This window comes from Temnothorax nylanderi, unplaced genomic scaffold (genome assembly GCF_030848795.1).
Source record: "Temnothorax nylanderi isolate EJ_2023f unplaced genomic scaffold, tnyl_v1.0 TNYL_tig0427_pilon, whole genome shotgun sequence".
NCBI classification, from domain to species: domain Eukaryota; kingdom Metazoa; phylum Arthropoda; class Insecta; order Hymenoptera; family Formicidae; genus Temnothorax; species Temnothorax nylanderi.
In genome coordinates this window covers 34,866-60,541 of record NW_027249489.1, presented here as the reverse complement: position 1 = coordinate 60,541, position 25,676 = coordinate 34,866, and the positions used below count along the sequence as shown (strand labels likewise).

At 35.6% G+C, this 25,676-nt stretch overlaps 2 long non-coding RNA genes across 4 annotated transcripts; both read left to right on the top strand.

The window, feature by feature from the left end:
- The first annotated feature begins 2,773 nt into the window (after positions 1–2,773).
- Positions 2,774–4,385, top strand: LOC139782600 (uncharacterized). Its single transcript, XR_011720931.1, has 2 exons — positions 2,774–3,280; positions 3,392–4,385. It is a non-coding gene; the product is annotated as an uncharacterized lncRNA (long non-coding RNA).
- A 1,375-nt stretch (positions 4,386–5,760) lies between these two features.
- On the top strand, positions 5,761–11,191 carry LOC139782594 (uncharacterized). 3 transcript variants are annotated; one of them, XR_011720929.1, is made up of 7 exons: positions 5,763–6,322; positions 6,451–6,589; positions 6,694–6,816; positions 7,084–7,298; positions 7,391–7,594; positions 7,720–7,877; positions 7,968–11,191. It is a non-coding gene; the product is annotated as an uncharacterized lncRNA (long non-coding RNA). The 3 variants fall into 3 exon arrangements; XR_011720930.1 differs by having other exon boundaries at positions 5,761–6,322; positions 6,451–6,816; positions 7,720–7,881; XR_011720928.1 differs by having other exon boundaries at positions 6,451–6,816.
- Positions 11,192–25,676: the final 14,485 nt, after the last annotated feature.

Here is a 25,676-nt window from a genome sequence, read left to right as displayed (position 1 = left end):
GAAATCTCTCTTTTTTTGAAATGTCTTTCCTTATACAGAATTTACGGGTTGAGCCAATCGAAATCGTGGTTTTGAGTGAGACGATGTTTAGTTACAACCGAATGATTATCGACATGCCTTTTGATATCGTTCCGATGTTCTTTTATGCGTGTCTCTAAATGTCTCTTGTTGTGTCTAAATGTCTAATGTTTGTCCGATGTAACAAGAATTGCAGTTTACACAATCGATCTCGTATACAAGTTCGTATGAACTTTTATATTCGACATATTCATATTGACATATTCGTTTCTAGCGTGGCGACGCATGATGTATTGCTGCGTACTTAATTATGTATAATATCTTACTTGATAAGGACCAAATTGTGGTCGAAACGTCGTGAGTCAAATTAAATAGGAACTGGCCAGTTGGGTCGCTTAATTTTGAATTTATTTTTATGTAGACCCGCTAACGAGCCCGTCGTCGGGATCTCACCGCTTACGACGGCACGGCGTCTAACGGTCGAACATGAGTTTCGCGAGTTCGATGTCGAGACTCGGAATCGTCTGTAGACGACTTAGGTACTGGCAAATTTAGTTATTTATTCCATTGTTAAAATACTGATATTCTATATTCTTTGTCTATTCATTCTAACAATAAGTTTTAATTCAGTATATTATTTATTACAAAATTCAAAATACGAAGAAAAGTTTTTTGGTCGCACTTTTTATATCTATGAAAATTCCTGAAATAAATTACGTATTATAGAAGTTTCGTGTACACTCTACTTAATCAGTTTACGTTTATTACTTCATTAATCACATTTTTAGACGTTATTTTTTGTTTTTTGAAGACTTAAAATATGTTATAATTCATGTCCAATATAGGCATAACACTTTTACGGAGACGACCGGGAAAAGCGGCATTACAGCGCTCACGCGCTAAATGTAAACAGCGTAGAAAAGATCATTTGCTTGCTGCAATTACAGAGAATGAGGAGCCTCAACAGCAACAGCAGCAACAGGAACAACAACAGGAGCAACAACAGGACCAACAACAGGCGCAACAACAGGCGCAACAACAGCAGCTACAGCCGCAACTGCCACAAAATGCGCGTATATTGGAGTTGCGTAAAGAACTGGAAAACATAAAAAAACAAATTCGAGAGGAGTCAGGACGAGGCCGATATAATTATGGTGGTCGCGATCGCGGACGCGATCGTGGTCGTGGTCGTGGTCGTGGTCGTGGCCGTGGCCGTGGCCGTGGCCGTGGCCGTGGCCGTGGCGACCAAATAATTATTTATCAACGACATGCGAATATTTATTTATAAAATACATTAACATTATTTTTTTATATTTCTAATATTTCTATTTTTTTAAGTCTTTGTAATAAACTGCTTTTATTTTTAAAAATTTTGTTAAAATAAATTACTAAAATGTAATTGTGTGTATTTCTTGCATAAATATTTTATAGGTAAAATTAGGAAAAAAGTAATTCCCCGAAAAAATATCTCGCAAGAATGATTCCTTTACTTTTTCTAAAACTAAATATATAATAATAAAAATATCTTGCTTGCACGGTTCGCATGGTTTTTTTATAATTTTAAGGTTTTTATATTTTCTCATAATTGTTATTTTATTTATATTTAATGTCTCAATTAATTTATTAACTCATTACTATTTTTTTCAATATGTTAAAATCACTTTTATATTTGTTAACTGATAGCCTATTTAGACTCTATTTTACAGATGTAGTAAAAATTATACGATTAAATTATAATTATTTTAGGATTTTAAATAAGAAAATGAATACACGAATACAGTATATCTAAGTAGAAAAAGAAAAACAGTTAATCTGTATTAAATAAAGAATAATTACATTTGCAAAAAATATAGTTTAACAAGTAGTCATATAAGTATTAAGAAAGTTATTTTGATATGTCGTTTAATAATTAATGAAACAAATGGCTTGTTTTTGATATTATCATTAATTGTTTAATAAATCTATATAATTAATTATTCTTATACGTGCATGGAACTTTTTCAGGAAAAAAAATCAATATTTTGGACAATAATAATATTATAGTGTTAATTGTTATAAAAAAAGGAATTAAATAAATATAAAAAATGGCGTTTAATGCATGGAATTGCGATTATCTCTCTCAATTAAATGTTATGTATATATGTAACTTAAAATAGAAAAAATTATAGAAATTTATAATATTATGATATTACGCCCTGGTCGCTTTGGCCCTGAATCGAGCTGCGATAGCAGAAGACGAGCGGCGTGTTTAGCAACGGGTGGAACAAGTTCTCTCATTCTTGACATGTTTCCGAGAATTGTAGAAAGTTCCTAATAAACGCCTATTTTACTATCATTACACATAATTACACATAGTGAGTGGTCATACTTCCGCGATCCCGGAAGTACGCGGACGCGTTCACGAGTGCGCGCGACTCTTTGAGCGGACGGAGTGTAACAATATTATACTACTAGCTGGTTACCCGGGCTTCGCCCGGGAGTCGTTTTCCTTCAAACGACTTCATTTGGAGTAGATTTTTTTCAAAACGGGACGGTGAAAAATTCCCAAAAAATTCACATAATTCTATTTTGCATTCCAAAACAACATATTAAAATTTCATGAAACTGGCTGCATTTTTTTGTAGCCATTGAACCTCCTTAAACAAACATACATACACACTGTTAGAAACGGGAGAAAAGAGACGAGGAGAGATTGTGGTATGCGACATCTAGTCGGTTAATCTAGTTGAGTAAATAGTACGGTTAAGCGGTCACAGAGGGTAGTCTATGCAGCGATGAGGCGGCGTCGCTGTATTTATGAAATCGCGCGCGAAAGCGGCGCGTGCGGCGTAGCGCACCAGCAACGGATCGCGTGACGACGGTAGGAGAGCGGGACTGCGCATGTGCAGGCGTGCGTGTTCGTGCGTGCAGATCGCCGAGACGAACATTCGAGAACGGTCAGTCGTCCTGTACGCGTCTTTTGGAAATCGAGCCTTCCGCTCTTACGAAATTGAAAAAGCGAGACGTATTTGAATCGCGTATCGTTGTAAACGAAGAAATCTGTCTGATCTTCCTTACGGAAAGGAACCTGCTGCAATCGGCCCGTTTACAAGGACGTTGTGAGAAGACGTTACGGATAATTGTCTGGCTCAACCGCCATTATCTAAGAGAAGGACGACACGCCCACGTGGTGAAAATCGGAAAGCCCGATTAATGGGTTTAGTCATTGTGACTATCATTCCTAAGACTGTCAATTGGAAACACGGAAAGCCTCAATAATAAGGTAATTGCTTATGTATTCTGCCTTTCATGGATCGTTAATACAAAAGCTAACGTACGGTTTAGCAATCGGATGGTGAACTAATGTTCCTCGTATAACGATCTTTGATTGCAGAATTGTCGAATGGACAATGCGAGGAATACTTTCTCAACAAACGAGAAGTCGTGGATTGTTCAAATCCACGCTACATTCTTCTGCAAGACTGAGCTCAGTATAATTCTTTTACTTTATCTTTTCTTGTGGTTGCAACCCGATTAAATAGTTAATGATCTTTTCTGTAAATAGCTTAAAATCACTTTGTCGAGATTGATTACTAAAAGAGAAACGTAATTACGATATTCACTTGAATCCTGCGTTACACTTGCGTTTATTGTGGTTCAAAACCGCTACTATTAATACTTCTTGCGTTGATAAGATAAAACTTATTATTTACGTATTATTAATTATTACTTGATTGAATTATCTTTTCATTTTTAACTGAGTTCGATTATTACACGCTATATTACTTATTGGATATTATCCTTTGATTGCATTGAATTAATGTGTCAATTAATATGAAAGTACGTTACATTTGACTTGTAGAATTAATCAGACCATGCTGTCTTATCGGAATTCTTTACCTATTTATGAGAATAGTTAATAATCTTTCGAGCATGTAGAATGCTATATATTTAAATCACTTCATCATAAATGATTATTCTCTGATTATCAGCAAATTGACGCATTACTTCATTTATGATTGTTTCTTGTATTATATTCAATGATGTTGATTCGTATTATATTCTTTAAATGTATCTAACATGAATGATCCTTTTTATGAGATAGATTAATTCTGGATTACACTTGACTACGTCAAGATGTTCAAAAGATGAACAAACATGATGTCTATTTTCTTTTGATGAGCCTTATTACTTTATACAGGATTATAATATTAATTTCTGCTCAAGAAAGGATTATTCTCTAATGATTATTCTCATTTATTGTATTTTATGCATCTGATTATTTTGTACGAAACCTGATTATGATACTTATGTATCTATTATGAAACAAACCTACTTTGTGATACGAGTTAGTTCAAAAATACACAATCTCTTTTCGTCAACTCTAAGGTCAATGTGTCGTTTCCTATTTTGCTATTCATGAGTCCAGGCTTCCGCGCGAGCTTGTGCTTCAAACACACACCAATCCACAAAAATGCTATAAATTGAAAAATATCACTTTTTTATCGACTAAAGTTCAATTCCGTCGTATACAATTCTTTGAAATTCACTCAATTTATTTCTTAAAAAATTGGAAAAATTTTGTAACCGATTTCCCCAAAAAATTGGTAACAAAAAATTATACACTTTATGGCACTTCCCGGGAAATTCTACCCCTGTTTTATATACAATTCTTTAAAATTTGGTCAATTATTTCCCGAAAAATTGAAAAAATTTTGAATACCGGTTACAAAAAGATCGGTAACAAAAAAAATGGGCACAGTAACAACTGTGCCGCAAGCAACACGTAGAACTACGTCAACTGTCACTATTTCATGTTAAAGTATTCGTGATCAAGGGAGGCCAAGGCCCACACAGGGCTGTAGCGCCGAGTTCATCATCAGTGACAGTTGACGTAGTTCTACGTGTTGCTTGCAGCACAGTTACTGTGCCCTTTTTTTGTATTTTGTTTGTTTGTTTGTTTTTTATTTGTTTTTTTGTTTGTTTTTTTTTTGTTTTTTGTTTGTTTTTTCTTTTTTGTTTATTTTTTTCTTTTTTTTGTTTGTTTGTTTTTTGTTTGTTTTTGTTTGTTTATTTATTTATTTATTTATTTTGTTTGTATTACATTTAGCTTACATCGAGAGCTTTAGCAACAACGTAGAACTACGTCAACTGTCACTGATGATAAACTCGGCGCTACAGCCCTGTGTGGGCCTTGGCCTCCCTTGATCACGAATACTTTAACATGAAATAGTGACAGTTGACGTAGTTCTACGTGTTGCTTGCGGCACAGTTGTTACTGTGCCCATTTTTTTTTCAAACATAAAATTTTAAAGAAATAAAACAATAAATGTTTTTCTATATTTACTTTTTAATATCTCATACTATGTAGCATTAAAAACATAATTAAAGAATAATATCCGTCATTGAAAATCATGTCTTTGAAATATCGCCGATCAGTCAGAAGAACTCGATGCTTGTTGGAAACGCACACGAATCGCAGTATGCTCAATGGAGATCTATGGCAGAAAGCATAGGATACTCATATAATGTAAGATAGAACGCGCAGGATGCTCGAATAAGAAAGCTTACAGAATGCTCGCAAGATACTCGCTGGCAAAAGTCGCAGGACACTTTATAATATTTAATTGCAGGAATCGTAGGAGCTTTTCTCGTTATAGCCGACTCAAAGTTAACATAGCAATCAAGATCAGAAAAACGATTTTTAGAAACTTCAAAAATTATTATATTTTTTAATTTTCGTCTACATTGATCAAGAGACACGGCAGTGTCTCGCGCCAAGTATACGCGGAGCGAGACCGACCGTGACTCTTTTACGCGACGCGACGGGTTGCGAGTATACGAGATGTTGAGATCTCGATAACGAGTAAACGGATCAAGTTCTAAGTAGGCTTGATCGATAGCTTGGGGTCGAATTAGGGGGGGGTTTCTGTTATAATATTCCGCTACGTGCCCTACGAGCGGAGATATTGCGACGCAAAGTCCAAATGTTGAAAATTTTATTTTAAGATACTTTCTTCTACGTCGACCGCTCTCATCTCAATATAACATATATATAACAGAAAAATGTCACTTTCACTTTTTCGACACTGGCGGCTAACGGCGTTAGTATCGCAGCGCAGTGCAGTGCAGTGCAGACAGTGCGTTTAGCGCGCTGTCAGTCAGTTCATCAATTATATCGCAGCGCAGTGCAGTACAGTGCAGACAGTGCGTTTAGCGCGCTGTCAGTCAGTTCATCAGTTAACCTATCTCGTCGAGAGACACGGTAGTACGCGCGGAGCGAGACCGACCGTGACTCTTTACGCGACGCGACGATTAATTCAAGGTAATTGTTTTATTATGTAATTATCTCCTATTCTATATATTACTGTTACTTATTTTACTGTTTACTACGTTTACGCGAGTGTTTACATACAGGTTAACCTATACTATATTATTATATATTGACGGCAGGGAACTGATACTGAGATCAATCAATCAAGGAGTTGACGGCAGGGAGCAGGGAGCTGATACTGAGATCAAGGAGCCTGTTCACACGAGGCGCGATTGCGGCCGCACGTTAACGTTTGCACGAGCCGCACGCTGTCGCGAGGTAAGGTGCGACAACGCGCGCATACGCGCGTACGCGAAACGGTAGTAACACCGTAATCGTGCCGGCGATATACTGAATTTGAATTGCTTCGTGCTTATCTGGAGATTTCGTATCCCTACATCGTGTTACCACCGCTGCCGGAAAAGAAGGTTCTCTACGCTTGGCAGAAAGTGACGACTGACACGTTCGATCCCGACTTCGTTGATCGCAGAAGAGCTGGACTCGAGGTACGTTTCCGATTTGCAATTATAACAGTATCGTGCGATGAATGTTGTACTAACCTCAAAGTCGGAGCATCCTTGCTCACCGCTACGGGATCGACGTAAAGTTTTAGCGGATTTTAATCTTCCGAATTAGCGTCGGAACAATATTAGTCTTCCATTATCTATTGCCTCACAACTTTTCGATTTTAATATTCTGTAGCTGTATAGTTATTTGTACACAATCGTGATATTAATATACATCAGATTGTTCATGTTTTTGTGCTGTTACAGTTCTATGATTTAGAGGAACTGTTTCGTAACGGTGGCCCCGTGCCAGATACAAATTACATATTCCTGGGAGATTTTGTCGATCGGGGCTAGCTTAGAAACGTTTACTCGTCTGCTCACACTTAAAGCTAAATGGTCCGACAGGATCCGACAGGATAACGTTACTACGCGGTAATCACGAAACTAGACAAATCACGCACGTTTATTTGGATTTTACGGTAAGTGCGCAACGATACTTTCTTTTCTGGGCTTTTTTTATTTGTGTATAATAAAGCTTTGATTTCATTGGTTTCTTCATTTTCTGTTCTAGATGAATGCCAAAACAAGTACGGCAATGCTAATGCGTGGAAGTACTGTTGTAGGGTATAACTCCACTTTTGATTACGCTCGAATAAAATTCTGTTTTAGTTAATTGATGAACAGGTTCTTTGTGTACACGGTGGATTGTCTCCAGCTATTAGAACACTAGATCAAATTAGAACGATTGAAAGAAATCAAGAGATTCCACACAAAGGTATTAATTGTATAAAGTGATATGTCATTGCAAAAGTTACATAATAATTAAAAGTTACATGACTGGATATTTACTGTTATTGTACAATAATAATAAAATATCGTTGCTTAATTGCCATATTACAGGTGCTTTCTGTGATTTGGTCTGGTCCGATCCAGAAGATGTAGAAACATGGACAGTAAGTCCGCGTGGTGCAGGCTGGCTGTTTGGCAGCAAAGTGACTTACATGTTCATGGAAGTGAATGATCTTAAACTCATCTGTAGGGCGCACCAATTAGTTCAGGTAGGTATGTCTTTGCTCAAATATTTCTGTCGCAGATTTTTTTAAATATCTCGGAAGTATGTATTGATGACGCATATTTTTATCATGCAGGTTATAGGTACATGTTTAATGACAAACTCGTCACAGTGTGGTCGGTCCCAAATTATTGTTATTGATGTGGTAACATAGCTAGTATCATGCAGTTCACGACAGTGGATCAGAGATCACCAGTGCTGTTCCAGGCAGTGCCTGATTCCGAGAGAGTAATCCCACCTCTAATGCCCACTCCGTACTTTTTGTGATCTATCTTAAGTGGCTCATCTGTACGAATGCGGAAGAGAAATGTCTGTGTCTAGACTCTACGGAATCACATGATTTGATTGGCCGGATCCAGGCTGGTACCATGACGGACCCACACATTCATGAGAATATATCATTGATTATATACATATTACTTTAGAAAATTTTGATTCCCTTAAAAGAAATTATTTGATGCGTTCTACGATCAAAGTACGATACTTAGAGAGGACTGAATTGTCGTGTGATTGATCTTATTCAGGGAATGTTCTTTAGATTTTTTAAGAACTTTATCAGGTTTTACATGTTGTAAAGTTAATTACATGTTGTAAAGCTAACTTTTATATATCTACATAGTATCTGCCATTGCATCAGCCTGATTTTTGTAGCTCGAGAAAAAAAAAGAAAACGATATTTTGCATCAGAGCAAATGTGAACATCCTGTGGTATAGACGCTTTTGCTGTCTACTATGTACATTCTGTAGAGCATTCATATCTCAGAGCAGCATTCTGGACTTTAATGTTCAAAAGACTAAGAGCTTTTAAATAATTTATGAGCGCGAATAACGCAAATAGTCCAGTGCTGTGTGTGAATATAAAAAGAAAAGAAAAGAAAAGAAATATCACGTTTAAACATTCCGGCAAAAAGTACACTCTCTGAGTACAGTAAATGCTTCTCTGACATTACAATCGTTGTGCGTAGAATTCAGATTTATTAAAGCGTGAGCATATATAGTACTGTTAAGGTCTTCCTGAACATATAAATGATCTGTTGCTGGTTTAGGTACTGTGTGTGCTGCGTACCGTTCTTTTTTCTTCTAAATGCGCAATCGGTGTTCTTAGCAAGAATCGTAAATTCGGCTCTTTTTCGCCGAAGTACAAATAGCGTGTAGCAGTAGCCAAAGTTTTCCTGCTTAGGTAAGGAAATCCGATAGCGGGATCGTTATAGCATCTGTAGAGAGTTGTCTTATTATTTTTATGCACATGGCATTTTTTTACGCTTAATTTTAAGAAATTCCGAGCTCAAATATTGTCTTTAAACTACCTTGACACACATTAATGTTCTTTTCAAGAAAGATATCCACCGTTCGTTCGTCACACACACTTCTCTCTTCTATATATATATATATATATACATATATGCCAAATCGCTGACGTATTGAATAATCGTAATTAGCTAATTGTCATAAGTTCATTAATGTAGGGAGCAACTTGAAAAGAAAAAAAACCGAGACCCTTAGCAATGTGCCTCTAAATTAATAAGCGTTTGTGTAATATAATGATACGATATTGATATGACATAATTAATGGAAATGCACCGGCCATTGCGTATCATAAGCCTGAATTCTGACCATCGATTTTTGCTAGCTCACGATAATTCCTAAGCGATCACAGACCCGACAAATATGGCATTGACATTGTGGCACAGGCTGTCAAGTTGAGACTACTCTATTTTGAATTTTGTGATATAGACCGAAGGAGGCGTGTGCAATGGTCATGTCGATATTTATAACGACTCTCCTTGTCGCACCATTCGAAGAGGTGTTTTGCGAAGACCCGTTATTCCAAGAAATGTAATAAACTTTTGAACAGTGCCTTCAGAACTATAACACGACGGTCTACTAGAAGTATAAATGCTTTCTTATTCTATTTCATAAGCCTTCCGCTATTGTTTTGGAACGAGCCTTTGCTTTTTCGCGAAACTTTTCTACGATATTTACGTTTTACGATTTTACTACCTTTTAGGTCTACTCTTACAATTTTACATCACGCGCGCGCGGTATATTCTCTATTTGTACTACATATTATAACGTACAATTACAATTGCGCGATACTTTACGCGAGTAATGTATTACATAAGGTAGAGAGGAGCGCATCTAGAACGAATTGGGACACGGAGCTTGCGTTACAAACTCGACTCGCTACATTTGCAGCCTCCGAGTCGTGAAACGGTTTTGCAACGACGGGAACGCCCTACGTGCGGTACGGACCCTGGTGGAAATCTTCTCATGGGTAGGCAAAAAGGGTAGGCAAAATTATAATTCTTTATATTTTAATTAGTAACTTCACTATCAATTTATTTTGTAATTACGCATTATAAAGATATTAATTACAAAACAGACACATTAAAATAAACTACAGCGATAAACAATATTACACATTGATCTTTCATTACCCTGGTGGAAATCTTCTCATAAGTAGGCAAAAAAGGGAAGATACTCATGGGGAGAATTGGGACTTTTTTGCCTACCCATGAGAAGATTTCCACCAGGGGATATCATTAGAAATCCTTAAAAAAAAAGAAAAGAAGTATTAGCCTCTGTATCTATTGGGGTGTTCGCGGCGTTTCGTTTACCGGAATGCCTCTGTCTGTGATCGCTTTAATCTTATCGAAGTGTCCAAGCGCTTGCGGCGACTCGATATTAATAATCGGTAAGCTCGCGAGAGAGAGAACAAATAAAGACAATTTGCAAGATAAAAATAAAATAACGAAGACTAATTTAGCTTAATGTGCTCCGTGCGGGAGCTTGAACACTGCGCATAATCCTTAAAGATCTCACAGGTAGACACCATTTTAAAACGATCATCATGTACCTTGAAAGTATAGACTTTGTTATGTTAATGTAATGAAGAACGTCTGTAATAAAAATGCGCAAAAAATCGCACTTGATCGCATTGTCAATAATAGAGAAGAACACGATCGCATAGTGCAGACCAAACGCTTTGGACCAAACGCTATGGTACATGAGCATATTTACAGTTCGAAGACCAAGAGGCAGAGCCGCGGGGATACGACGACAAGAAGAAAGATGTCGTCAGCTAACTACCATTGGGGTAGACGAGGCAGAAGACCGAGACAGTAACATAATTATTTTTAAGCCGTATTTTTAAGCAGTAATATAACCCGTCAGTATTATATATTCGTACCTCTGACCATACACATATGAACACACACATACAAAGTGAATATGTGAATATGCTACGTTTCTTATACATACATGAAAACATAATTGCTAAATAAACATTTAATAAAACTATTATATTGTTATTTACTTCATACTTACCAAATCAAGTTTTATTTAATATGTATAATCTATTGTAACTGTAAATAAATTTATTATTTACTGTATAATTAAATGCTGGTACATTCAAGAAATTTGTAATTCTGACCTGGATTTATATCCTGTCTAAACTACACATGTATGTTTAAATTGATGTTTTACCTAGTTATTGCACCAATAATGTTTAAATAAATCGTAGCTTTAGTTTTTAACGCAGGAAAAGAAAATTTAACGTTTAAGCGCTAACCAATGTTGATGCATTTTTCTGAAGAAATACTTACATATTGATTTTGTTGCATATTCGAAATCTAAAATCCGAGCATGCTAGAAGCACTTTCATTATCTTCAATGTGTCAGGTATTTTAAAAGAACACTAAATTTATCTTTAAAAATAGGCAAAATTCAAGCAGCTGTAACTTTGTTAAAAACGAATAAAATTTAAATTTAAAAAAAGGATTTTAAAGCTTGAAATCTCTACTTTTGAAAGTTTTTATCGTGGATTGAATAAGAAATGAGCATTTTGACTTTGATTGCTCATAACTTCCTTAAAAATCATCGTATTGCAATTCAAAAAACAGATTCTTAAAGCTGAAACTTTGCTTTATTGAACGGTATAATTGCCAAATTTTTTAAAATAACAAATAGACATGATACAAATGGATGAAAATAATGTAAATTATTTTTAAATGCAGAGTACTTAAAAGTACAAAAAAACATAAAGAATAAATTTGTTTTATTTGTATCATGTCTACATGTTATTTAAAAAAATCTATTTTCTTAGAAATAATAGTCTGCAACACCTTTAGCTTTACAATCTGTACATACTGTTTGTAAGATATATTCTTTATAAGACTAGTTAGAAGAGGATGCGTAACACTACAAAATGCATGATATCAGTACAAAATTACCTTTTTCAAAAAAGGTAAAAAAAGGGCGCCAAGTACACGCGTGGTTGTTACCTCGGAAAAAAACCAAGTGGTAGTATCATTAATTTTATCTCACAAAATTGTCTCACAAAAATTGTCTCACAAAATTGTCTGACAAAAATTGTCTCACAAAATTATTAAATTACAAAATTGTTACTTTATTCAATCCAAGTGATATCTATCTTAACAAAATTATTAAAAACAGAAGTCGTTTTTGTTCGACCCAACTGGCCTAATAATTATTGTAATATATTTAAACTCACAACGTTTCGAAAAATTATCTCACAAAATTGTCTCACAAAAATTGTCTCACAAAATTATTAAATTACAAAATTGTTACTTTATTCAATCCAAGTGATATCTATCTCGAAAAAACCTAAATAACAAGTAGTATCTATTTAAAAAAAAATATGTGTAATCTTTTAATACTGCGCCAATTACAAAGAGAGAATATATATTCTCTCTTTGTAATTGGCGCAGTATTAAAAGATTTCACATATTTTTTTTTAAATAGATACTACTTGTTATTTAGGTTTTTTCGAGATAGATATCACTTGGATTGAATAAAGTAACAATTTTGTAATTTAATAATTTTGTGAGACAATTTTTGTGAGACAATTTTGTGAGATAATTTTTCGAAACGTTGTGAGTTTAAATATATTACAATAATTATTAGGCCAGTTGGGTCGAACAAAAACGACTTCTGTTTTTAATAATTTTGTTAAGATAGATATCACTTGGATTGAATAAAGTAACAATTTTGTAATTTAATAATTTTGTGAGACAATTTTTGTCAGACAATTTTGTGAGACAATTTTTGTGAGACAATTTTGTGAGATAAAATTAATGATACTACCACTTGGTTTTTTTCCGAGGTTTTACTTACGTTGCAAAGGGGGACTAAAAAAACAGAAGAAGTCATTGCGATAATCCAGTCTTCGCCAATGTGTTGCAAATATCGCTAATGTGTTGCCTCTACTTTTTACAGCGTATTTGTGTGTGTCAATAAGTGAATGAGCAAATGAGTGTGTGTGTGTGTGAGTGTGTGTATGTGTGTTTATGCGTGTAAATAGAGGTATGCGTACATACGTGCATGTGTGCGAAAGATTTAACTTTGTTTTCTAGAACGATTTATGCTTAAATAGAGTATAAGTTATACATGTATTCTTATATATCATCATTAAAGGAAAGTTGGTATTGAATTTGGCGAAGATCGTTGAAGGGGTAACCGATATTTAATAATTTTATAAGAAAATTTTATTAACCGATTTACTTTAGCGAGAATCGGAAAAGGGGTTACCGATTTCTGCAAGAAATTTATACTTAACACTAGGAGGATTCTGTAGTATATTAAATTTGGCGTCAATCGTTGAAAAATTACTAATTTGCACATTTTATTTATTATATTAACAAATTTTTTATAGTTTTAAATGCAGAAATCGGTAACCTCTTTTCAGATCATCAGAAAATTCAATACCAACCTTCCTTTAATGATGATATATAAGATTACATATATAACTTATACTTTTTAAATGATAAATCCTCTTTATTATTCTTATTGCCCTCTCTCTCTCTCTCTCTCTCTCTCTCTCTCTCTCTTTGTCTTTTCTACTGTTTCGTCTGACTTGGTGTACAAGATCATAACCAGTGGACCGCTTCACTCTTGTGCGTCGGGCTTTGACGGCATTCCGCTTCATGTTCTTCGTATTGCCTGGCCGGTTGTTTCTCAATGGCTCTTACCGCTGCTTAATCGCTCACTTGAGTCTTCCTTCTTTCCTTCAATGTGGAAACGCGCGCTGATTTGTCCTCTCTCGAAAATTCGTACTCCGCTGTCTCCGTCCGATACGAGACCCATCGCTAATTTGCCGGAAATGTCTAAAATCCTTGAAAGAATTGTAGCCTCACAAATCACAGATTACCTAAATAAATACAACCTCTTGAATCCTAGACAATCTGCGTATCGGGTGGGTCACAACACTCAATCTGCACTTCTACGTGTCTGTGATGATATTAAGAGCGGAATTGACAATAGACTAATTACATTAATGATTCTATTTGATTTTAGTAAGGCATTCGATACTGTCCCACATCTAAGACTGCTCATCAAGTTGAAAGAAATCGGTTTTTCTGATGCGGTTCTCGCGTGGATTTTCTCTTATCTTACTGGCCGATATCAAGCTGTAGTGGATGATGAGGGTAATTTTTCTGAATGGTTATACACGTCTTCAGGCGTTCCTCAGGGCTCTGTACTTGGCCCACTTTTATTCGCTCTTTACATTAATGACATTGGTAAAATCCTGTCTTTTGTTTATCATATGCTATTTGCTGATGATATACAAATATATCTGCAATTTTCTTTGGCTAATATTCGTCATGCTCTGGAGCTTATTTCAAGAGATGCAAATGCGTTGTTCAACTATGCCAACTTGAATGGTCTTAAACTTAATCCGGCTAAATCAAAGGTAATCATATTCGCTAGTAGGTCTTATACTAATGATATTGACCTTGACTGCTTGCCACCTATTATTGTAAACCAGACGCCTTTGCCCTTTGTAAGTGAAGTGAGGAATCTGGGCGTGACATTCATGTCTAATTTATCATGGAAAAAACATATCTTACATGTCTCTCAGAAGGTTCATCATGCTTTGTACAAGCTTAAGTTTAATAAAAATTCTCTTTCTATCGGGTTAAGGATAAAGCTAGTATTGTCTCTAATTATGCCTCATATCGACTACTGCTGTCTGGTTTAGTGTCATGGCTTGAGTGGAGAGTTGAACAATGCATTACAGAGACTTGTCAACTGTTGTATTCGTTTCATTTTTGATCTTAAGCGTGATGAACATATCACTCCGTTTAGACGCCAACTGAAGTGGCTTTCAGTCGAGAATAGGAGATTGTATTTTCTCGGCTGCCAAACGTTTCGTATACTTTACATGTCTTCTCCTTCTTATCTGAGGGAGCATTTCACTTTACTTGATCCATCGTTGAGGAGATCCGACCGCCATGCATCACAAACTTTTCATGTTCCTTCCCATAGAACAACCACATACAGAAACTCTTTTCATCTTTCCTCGATCTATTTCTGGCATTCTCTTCCTTGTAATATCACTTCGGCTTCTTCATTTCCTTCCTTCAAGAATCTTCTTAAGAAGTTTCTGCTTGCTAGCGAACTGTGATGCATTGGTCTGTCTTTCCTCAATTTCTTTTTTTATTATTAGTTTTAAGTGCGTTAGTTCTTAGTTTTATTTCTTACTTGTTGTATTAGTTTTAAGTGCGTTATTTTATACCGTAGTTATTCTATTGGTACTATCCAATATTGCAGTTTTCCTTGTTTCATTGCATTTCTAGTCTGCTAGTGCAATACACTGTGTAATTATGTATATTTGCCCTTTAGTCATGCTTGGACATAATAAATAATATCATAATATCATCTCTCTCTCTCTCTCTCTCTCTCTCTCTCTCTCTCTCTCTCTCTCTCTCTCTCTCTCGCAACCGGTTTAAAAAAAATTTATATCGAACTTGTTTTATCATAAATGGGACTTCTTAAGCTTTAAGATGAGATGTCAATTATTACTCTACGATTATTAGTTTCGAAGATCTAAACGTTCAAAGTGTGACATGTTTTCGTTGCATCTACAAGAAATTTAGCTAAACTTTCTAACGCTACTATATCTAAACGGTAAGAAATAGAGAGTTCGGACTTATTTTATCATAAATGGGACTTCTTAAGCTTTAAAATGAGATGTCAATCATTACTCTACGATTATTAGTTTCGAAGATCTAAACGTTCAAAGTGTGACATGTTTTTGTTGCATCTACAAGAAATTTAGCTAAACTTTCTAACGCTACTATATCTAAACGGTAAAAAATAGAGAGTTCGGACTTGTTTTATCATAAATGGGACTTCTTAAGCTTTAAAATGAGATGTCAATCATTACTCTACGATTATTAGTTTCGAAGATCTAAACGTTCAAAGTGTGACATGTTTTCGTTGCATCGTGCACCCGATATTACCCCCCCTACCGCGGAGAAAAACGTAGTTCTACGTCAAAACTATACAGTTTATAGCACTCCCCGAAAAATTCGACCCCTGTTTTATATACAATTCTTTAAGATTCGATCAATTATTTCCCGAAAAATTGAAAAAATTTTGAATACCGGTTCCCAAAAAGGTCGGTAACAAAAAACTATATAGTTTATAACACTCCCCGGGAAATTCTACCCCTGTTTCATATACAATTCTTTAAGATTTGATCAATTAATTCCCGAAAAATTCGAAAAATTTCTGATACCGTTTTCCAAAAAGATCGGTAACAAAAAATTATACACTTTATGCCACTCTCCGGAAAATTCTACCCCTATTTTATATACAATTCTTTGAAATTCGGTCAATTATTTCCCGAAAAATTAGAAAAATTTCGGATACCGGTTCCCAAAAAGATCGGTAACGAAAAACTATACACTCTATAACACTCCCCAGAAAATTCTACCTTTATTTTATATACTTTTGGTAAAAATTCGGTCGAATAGTTTGAAAGTGTATAAAGAACAAACATACATACATACAGACATTCTATTTTATATATATAGATAGATTTATATTATTATATATTTATTAATTAATAGAAAGGATAAAGGCAAAGGGTATAAATTAAGACACAAATAAAAAGGTAAACATTTCATTTATCTGTACTTTATTTTCTTCTTATACATTATATACAGAATAAGCAAGTAAATATTGCAGTTCACGCTCTTGTGCAGTCATTGCACGAACGCTTTATCCATTACGTACAGAATAAGCAAGTATATAAATATTGCAGTTCACGCTCCTGCGCAGTCATTGCGCGAACGCTTAAGTATATATAAAAAGTGCCTGTGGAAGATTGCTGATTACTTTGCATATTACATAAGCAATACCTACATTATTTAAATAACATCAAATAAAAAAAATTATATATTTATATAAAAGTATAAAATGTAATGATATGATAATTATTTAACTAATTACTTATACAGTTTATAAATGTTGTTATACACAAAAAATTAAATAAATATAAATATTAAATAAAAGATTAAGATATTATATAAATAGAACATAATTGTATAAATAAAAGTAAAAAATATAATTTAATAAGTATAAATTTAATAAATATGTTAAGATATTTAAAAAAAACAGTGATTCAGCGCTATTTATCGACACTATTAATTATGAATTTTACTACTGTGCGAGAGTGCGCGGATGCGCGATTGATAGCGCGAGGAAGACAAGCACGAGGAAAAGCAGTTCACACAAAACGGAATAAGTTCATGAAAATTAATGTATTCCACAATAAAGTGTCTATATTTACAATATGTACAGTGTTCGTTTATTTCCAGAAAAGGAAAGAAGCCGTGAAAGCGCGCAAGAAGCTAGCACGGCATGCAAAGCAGCGAAAGCGTGTTCGCGAAGCGCGATAGCGAAGAGCGAACTCGAAGCGGTGTACAAAAGCGGTTTAACTAGCGGGTGATTTTAAGCGGGTGAACTTCGACAAAGAACGGGTCTCCGACGAAGCAAGCTCTTTTATACGGGAGCTTCTTCTCGGCAATTACCAATTATTTCGAAGCGTTGGCGGTGACCTTGCAGCCGTACCCTTCCGCGCAGCCACAGGAGCCGATCACACGACAAACCGTGCATATCACGGTGGACCTACGGGTAATAGTGGAGCGAATGCAGGCGACAGGCGTGACCAGGTCAGCGGAGGACGAGCGTCCCAGCGGACCCGAGAGCAGTGTGGCCGGACAGGAGACCGGAGGTAACGACCGGCCGGCGGAGATAGCGACCGCGAGACAAACCTCCCGTAAAATGTAACAAGTCCGTAATGGATGATCACACCGCGGTCACACGTAGAATTAAGTTGTTTCTGTTCATAATAAAGATATATACATATATAATCTGATAATTGGTGACGGGTAATATTACATAATAAACTATACGGGGAAATAAACAGATTAGGATAAGTTGCGAGCCGCGCTCGTATAAGATTACGTTTCGTGAGACCGAGTAGTCTCAGGTTGACCATATAGCAGATCACACGAGTGATCCGACGACCCACGGCGGAGATAGCACGACCGCGAATGCGCGATAAGAAAATGGTCCGCGAACACGCGAACCGAGCATCGAGGCCGGTGATTAATGAGAGCATAGGAATCGCATTGTCATCGTTCCGAACGATCCGCGGACGAAAAGGGCCACCAGGTCCGTAGATCGCGAACCCAGCGAATTCCGCGAGAAGTCGGCACACCGGCGCGTCAAGGAGGCGCCAATTAACGTGACGCACGGGTCGGCGTCAAGCCCAGCACCAGGGCCCGCGAAAACGCGAGCCGGCAACTTCCGCGAGGCGAAACCCAGCGAGACGATCGAGGGGGGTCCCCATAATCATCCCATGAGGACGGCGTCAAAGTCCGAACCCGGGTTCGCGAAATCGCGATCCCGACCACTTCTCCAGGAAGTGACGACGGATTTACGTTCCGGGGAGTCCGACGAACACCCCGATACCGTTCCCGTCGACGTCAGACACCGGGCCTGGAAAATCCGAGGCCGGGGATCGGACGCGGAATCTGCGAACGGATATCGCATGAGAGCTTCCACGGGAACCGATGTACGAAAGCGCATCGAAAATTAAACGAATTTCGATTCCGGAGGTAACGACCGAGAGTTGGGAGATAGCGAACATCGGCATTAGGATAGTTTAAGTATCGCGGTGCGAAAGCGGTTCGGAATTATAATATGTAAAGCGTCGAGAATATTCCGCGTGAGAAATTCAATGTATTCGGGACTTCCGTTTCCGGAACGATCGAGGTGACAGGTGTGAGTGTGTGCGAGAATAAAGTGAATAGAAGGGAGAGTTGGAGAAGGCTGAGGAAGGCGAGAGTGTGCGAAAAGGGAGGAGTAAAGGTGAGTGAGTGTGATGGTGAGAGGGGGGAGAGAGAAGGAGGAGCGGCAAAAGGGATTAAAGGGAAGAAAAGTGACAAGGCACGAGCAAAGGGTACGGCACGAACGACAGTTGGTGTAAAGGGGCGACGCGATAGGTGAGCCGAGACGCGTGCGGTAGCGCTGGATAGGGCGAGAACGAGAGACGGTGTAGAGGGGCGACTCGGCAGGCGAACGGAAGTACGTGCGGTTGTGCGTGGCAGAGCATAGAGTATAGCACAGGTAGAGGGAGAAGTGAGACACAGAGTAGGCAGAGATGAGCGAAGAGAAAGAAAGCGGAACGGAGATAAAGAAAGCGATAGATAAAGTAAAAGAAAAGGATAGATGCAGAAGAGGGAGTACGGGGAGCACGGGGAGCACGGGAACATTAGAAGAGTTTTGGAAAAGGAAGAGGGATGATTTAGATAAGAGTGGGGGGAAGAGAAGGAGGTAGCTTTCAAGAGAAGCAATATGACGACAAGGTCGCCTAAAGCGGAAACGGAGGTAGGTGAGAAAGAGATGAGGGAGATAATTAGCGAATTGAGAGAGGGTTTTAGGAGCATGAGAGAAGAGTTAAGAGAGGGCTTCAAGGAGCAAGGAAGGGAAGTAGAGAAGATAAGGAACGAGTTAAGAGCGCGAGAGGAGCGCGGAGAGATAGGAATTTAAGGAGGCTCTTACCCGGCTGCTCTAATCAATGTAGCAACCGAAAAATTATCATTAATAATTTGTTATAAAATTATCGGAAAATTAAATAAAAAAATAAATAATGATTTTTACATAGTGTAAGAGTAAGTTATATGTTCTATTAGTGTAAATATTAAAATTTATACAATAAGTCAGTTGACTACGTCAGTGCTAAAGAGCAGAATAATGCGCGTGTTACAACGTCGTCTGCAGCAGTCTGTAGCTAAGTGAGGTGTAGCCGTGTAGCGTTGTAGCGATTGATGCGATGAAGAGATGGAGCCAAAAGAAAGATATAACGTGAGAATGCTGAGAGGGAAAATGAAAGGAAAATTCGCGAAAATAAAGGTTGTCAATGCGCAAGAGAATAATTATGCCGCTACCATACAGCGCAGAGAAAAAACATGTGCAAGTGAGGTTAGAAAGAATAATTAACATTGTTTACTTTTTGATTTTCAAGGTTTGATTGGCAAATAATTGAAACTTATTGTTTATATAGGTACAAAACAATTCTCCGGAATGTTTGCATGCAGAGGATTCATTAGGGTCTCGACGGATAGTGAATTTAAAAGTATTTGGACAACAACTGTGGTGCCTTAGCTGCAACATTGCATTATCAATAAATAATGCAGTTAGTGAAAAAAATTTTGGATTGGCAAGTATTTTCAAGGTCAAATGTTCTCAATGTGGGAGATTGAGAACAGTAAATACCGATGATAAGTTACCTGGAAATGAAGGATTTATTGTAAATACAAAAGCAGCATTCGGTACGAAAATAATTATTTTAATTTATGCATAAAATTACTCTATTATTAATCGCAACATTTATTTACAGGAATGATTGATGCTGGAATTGGGCCAACCCATTTAAATACTTTATTAACATCAATAGATCTGCCCTTAATTGCACCCAAATCTCTGAAAATTCATGAACGCAGAATTGGTAAGGCTATAGAAGAAGTTGCTCAAGAATCTTGTTTAAAAGGCATTCAGTTAGAAAAAAAATTAACTGTGAATGAATCTCAAGACGTACTATTGTAAGTTTAGTATGTTGTTATTTATATACAGAAGAATATTTATAATTAATTATGTATCTTTTTTTATAATGATTTTTTTTTCATTATTGACACATTTATATCAATCAATTTTTGTATTACTTATTGATTTTTTTATAATTTTTTACTAGTAATACACACTAATAAGTGTACTCATTTTGTATCACATAATTTCAGCGGATATATTTTCGTAGTTTGTGGCTTAGTGTTTACATTATTTTTTTTAAATTTACTTACATAGTGAAACTTTTTATATTTACAATCAATTTTACTTCGTAACATCGATTTTTTATTTTTATAGTATATAGTATATAGTAATATCAGTAATAATGTTACTCGTGTATTTAAAATAATAATAAAATATACTATTATCATTGATTAATAAAAATGATTATAAAATTTCTCTATGTACCATAAAAAGTATATTATGTACTTAATTTTCCTTCCTGTTTTTTGCTCATTCCTCAGTTCTTAAAAATAAAATTTATACAATTTTTTTTTATTTGTAAAATTATTTTTATTGATATATAGAATGGACACATGTGAAAATAATAAAGAATATTCATCACCTGAAAATAAAATTTATTTAAAAGCGTCGTTTGATGGTGCGTGGCAAAAAAGAGGCAATGGACGAGCTTATAACAGTTTGTCCGGTGGGTGTTTAATTAAATCGACCCTGACATTATTATACACAAACTATTTGAAAAAAACTATTGGTAAAGAAATAAATTGTAAAAAAAATTAATTATTGTAGGGCACGCAACTCTTATTGGCTGCAATTCAGGTAAAGTTATTTCATATGCTGTTCGTAATCAAGATTGTCGCAAATGTAAATTAGGACACCCAAAAGATGATCACGATTGCCGACGAAATTTTGAAGGGTCTGCCAAAGCTATGGAGTCGGATATGGCAGTTGAAATGATAACAAAAAATCCTCTTTTCAAAGAAAAAAATGTTGACGTTAATGTTCTAGTTGGGGATGACGATTCCAGCACTATAGCATCTGTTAGAAAAGTAGCTTCTCACGAAATTGAGAAATGCTCTGATTGGAACCACGTGCTCAAAAATTTTAATAATGCACTATATGCTAATAAAGTACCTCGTGCTTTAATTTCATACTTTTCTAAAAATTTTTCATGCTCTGTTCAACAAAATAAAGGAAATTCAAAAAAAATTAGAGATGCTCTTACTGCAGTGGTTCCTCATTCTTTTGGACAGCATGATTTTTGTGGAGATTGGTGCAGAAGTCAAGATGCAGGAGAGAAATATCAGCACAACAATTTACCAAATGGTAAACCGCTTTCGGACTCGGCACTTCGTTTGTCTTTGACTCAAATTTTTAATCGGTACATAGATTGTGCTGAAAAATTAGCTGAATGTGGCTCTTCGCAAGAAAACGAGTCAATCAACAATATTGTGGCCTCAAAAACTCCAAAAGCGAGACATTACGCTGCTTCGGAATCCCTTAGTTTTAGGATAGGCGCAGCTATATGTCAGAAAAATCTGGGTTCGTCATATGCAAATGACGTTTTTCGTAAACTGGAATTATCACCAGGAAAAAAATCTTTGAAATATCGCACAGCAAAAGATGAAAAAAAGCAAAAAGAAAAAGTAAGAAAAGGCAATGTACAGTTTAAAAAGCAAAGACTTTAAAAAAAAAAAAAAAGAACGAGAAAAGTTGCTACCAGCGTGCGCAGAGAAGGAGTTGCATACCAATCTGGTATTGCTATGCACGATTTTACTCAAATGCAGAATATTCAAAATCTTACAGAAATAACCGATTTTTCTCAGTGTAATATTGTTGTATTTGATTTAGAAACAGCTGGTTTTGCTAAATCAGATGAAATATTGCAGGTATTGATTTCGTGCATAACTAATCTTCGCAGTTATTATATTATCTGATGTACTACGAATATTAATTTTATTTTTAGATTGCGGCATACGTCGAAAATGAAACATTTTCCGTGTACATATCGCCCACTCAATTAATATCCAAAACCGCAACAGCTGTAACAGGTCTCCACGCAATGTCCGGTGAATTGTATTTACACGGCACAAAAATGATATCGACATCAGCTACAGACGCTGTGAATCAATTTATTTCATTCCTACGAAAATACGATCAATGTCTTTTAATCGCACACAATTGTTTCAAGTTAGTATTACGGAGAATATTTTGCAATTTTTATCGACAGCATAACAATAATGAATAATATCGTTAGCAAAAACATCTATTATAATCTAATTTTATATTATTCTTTTGGCAGATTTGATGCACCAAGATTGATCAAACTAATTGAGAAGGTAGGATTAATGCAAGCATTTTCTTCATGTGTAAAAGGTTTCGCAGATTCACTGGAAATTAGTAAATGCGTTCTTCCCGAAAGAGCCAAGGAAAAACAAAAGTTTTCAATTGCTAGTCTTGCACAAGATTTTCTACCTTCATTTGATGTACAAAATCTACATAACGCAATTGAAGACGTAAAAATTTTCCATAAAATTATTGAAAAACTAAATATATCAAAAAAGATGATAGTTAACAATGCCAAAAGTATTTCTTTCCTTCTACATAAAGAAGAAAATAAACTAGTAGAGTTGCAAAATAAGTCGACATTGTTAGAGTATAAAAATAACGTATCTAGTCATATGATACTAAGAATGTCAAAAGCTGGAATAAATATGTCTGTATTACAGCAAACTTATGAAAAGAACGGTGTTGATGGTCTGCGCATTTTATTAAGCCAAAGTATTGATGGAAAACCAAGAATTACCAATAATAAGAGAGTAATTGAAAAAATATGTGATATATTTACTCTGCAAGAAAGCTGTGAAAAATAATATTTTTCTAAGAAATTATGATAAGTATAGTTGATGTGTTTATGTATAACTATATATATATATATATATATATATATATATATATATAATATATATATATATATATTATATATATATTCAGAAATTTATATATTTTAGTGCATTTTGGTTCAAACGCTTTTAAGTCTCGACTTTACTATTTGTACACCATAATATACGTACCATAATATCTTTTAACTTCTACTTCCAACTGTTGCCAAGTTTCATCTGCACTCGCCTCGGTGCGCACTAATTTGCCTGCTAATGCATTACTGCCTGGCCAAAGAATTGTTCCGATCATATTTTCATCAACTTGTACTAACCATTTGGCCAGAGCAACCTCATAATAAATGTTATCATCTTCTTCAGTTTGTAAAAATTTTACAACAACAAACTGCAAAATAAAACAGGAAAGTATAACATAAATAAATAAATGATAAAAGCATTTTATAATACAAAATATATAGAAAGCAATATATAAAGTTAAATAATATGAGTAACTCTATAAATCCTTGTCAGTCTGTAACGCAATTTAGACAGAATTTGTAAATACGCAAATGTAGAAAAATAGCAAAAAAAAACTCCTGACTTAAATGCAACTAATGAGTATATAAGGATAAGCTGATGTGCTCTATTGGACATATATCTTAAAGTCGTAAAAAACTGACATTATTTATGAAATTGCATACATATATAAAAACAACGTACAAGTAGCACATGTGTCAGAAAGTGAAATGTCACAGACAATTGACAGGTCATCACAATAATGGCATAGTATGCAACAACGGAACACATAGAAAAAACTCAAGACTATCAGGCATTAACCAACATTTGGCTTCCACATTTTCCACAGAAATAACGTGTCTTACTTCGTCCAAATTTGAAACTTTTAATATACCTAACGTTGAGGAAGGAAGTGGATAAGTATAATAATCTTCTATTTGTTGAAATTTATTGCCAATTAGAAGCACCGAATTGCCTCTTTTAATAATGTTAATAAGAACATAAATATTTCCTTCAGATGTCCTAAAGCATGAATCTTTTTGACCAATTTTCATTTTTACATTGCCAATCGACAAACAACGAAAATGAGAGCCATTGATTCGTTCATCTGCGTTTATGTACATCTGTGAAAGAAACAGAATTTTCCTTCCATCTGACAATTTGACTGGTACTTTTTTTGTTCGCTCCAAATCACGATAGGCAGCTTGATGCAGAGGTTTGTAACATGATTTTAAAGAACTTTTCAAAGATTTCAAAAAATTCTCGAACACAAATGCACTGAAATTATCTAGTGGACCGTGATCTTTGCACTCTTTTGACAAATGAGATAAAGAATGAATGTTATATACAACAAACTTATTGCCATACAAAACTGCAGAATGCCGGATAAATATTAACAGCAAATCATGTGCATAATCACACATCAATTTTACTAGCACAGGACTACATAAAATGTACATAGCAGCTTGAAAAAGCAGGTAATGTTTGTACACCTCTTCTTTTAGAACGTGTTTAAACACAAGAAGTCCATCATACAGACACAAACGTCGCTCCTCTGTACCTTTATACATTTTCCAGTAGTCCAGTGGTCTGGGTGGTCGATTAAAATCACTTGGACAGAAAGCAGCAAGAAATATAAGTAAATTAGAGGCTTCGGTTTTTTCATTTCGTGAAAGCTTCCAGGGTCCATTCCATTCCATCCAAGCGGAAAGCAATCGTCTAAAGCCACCATGCCATATTAAATGAAAAGAATCAAGTCTGAATTGTGATACCATGTTTGCAATTCTAAGTAAAATAGTCACCCAATGTGATGCAGTTGATCATCTTGATTTCTGAAAGATTCGTCTGTGCGTAATGGAGCATCCAGATTCAAAAAAACCATACGATCATCAATATATTCTCCAACAACAGTACATTTCTCACATGCACCGTAACCATTATGGCCCACACAACACTTAACAAGAGAACGTGCTGGCGCATCTAAGATAAAA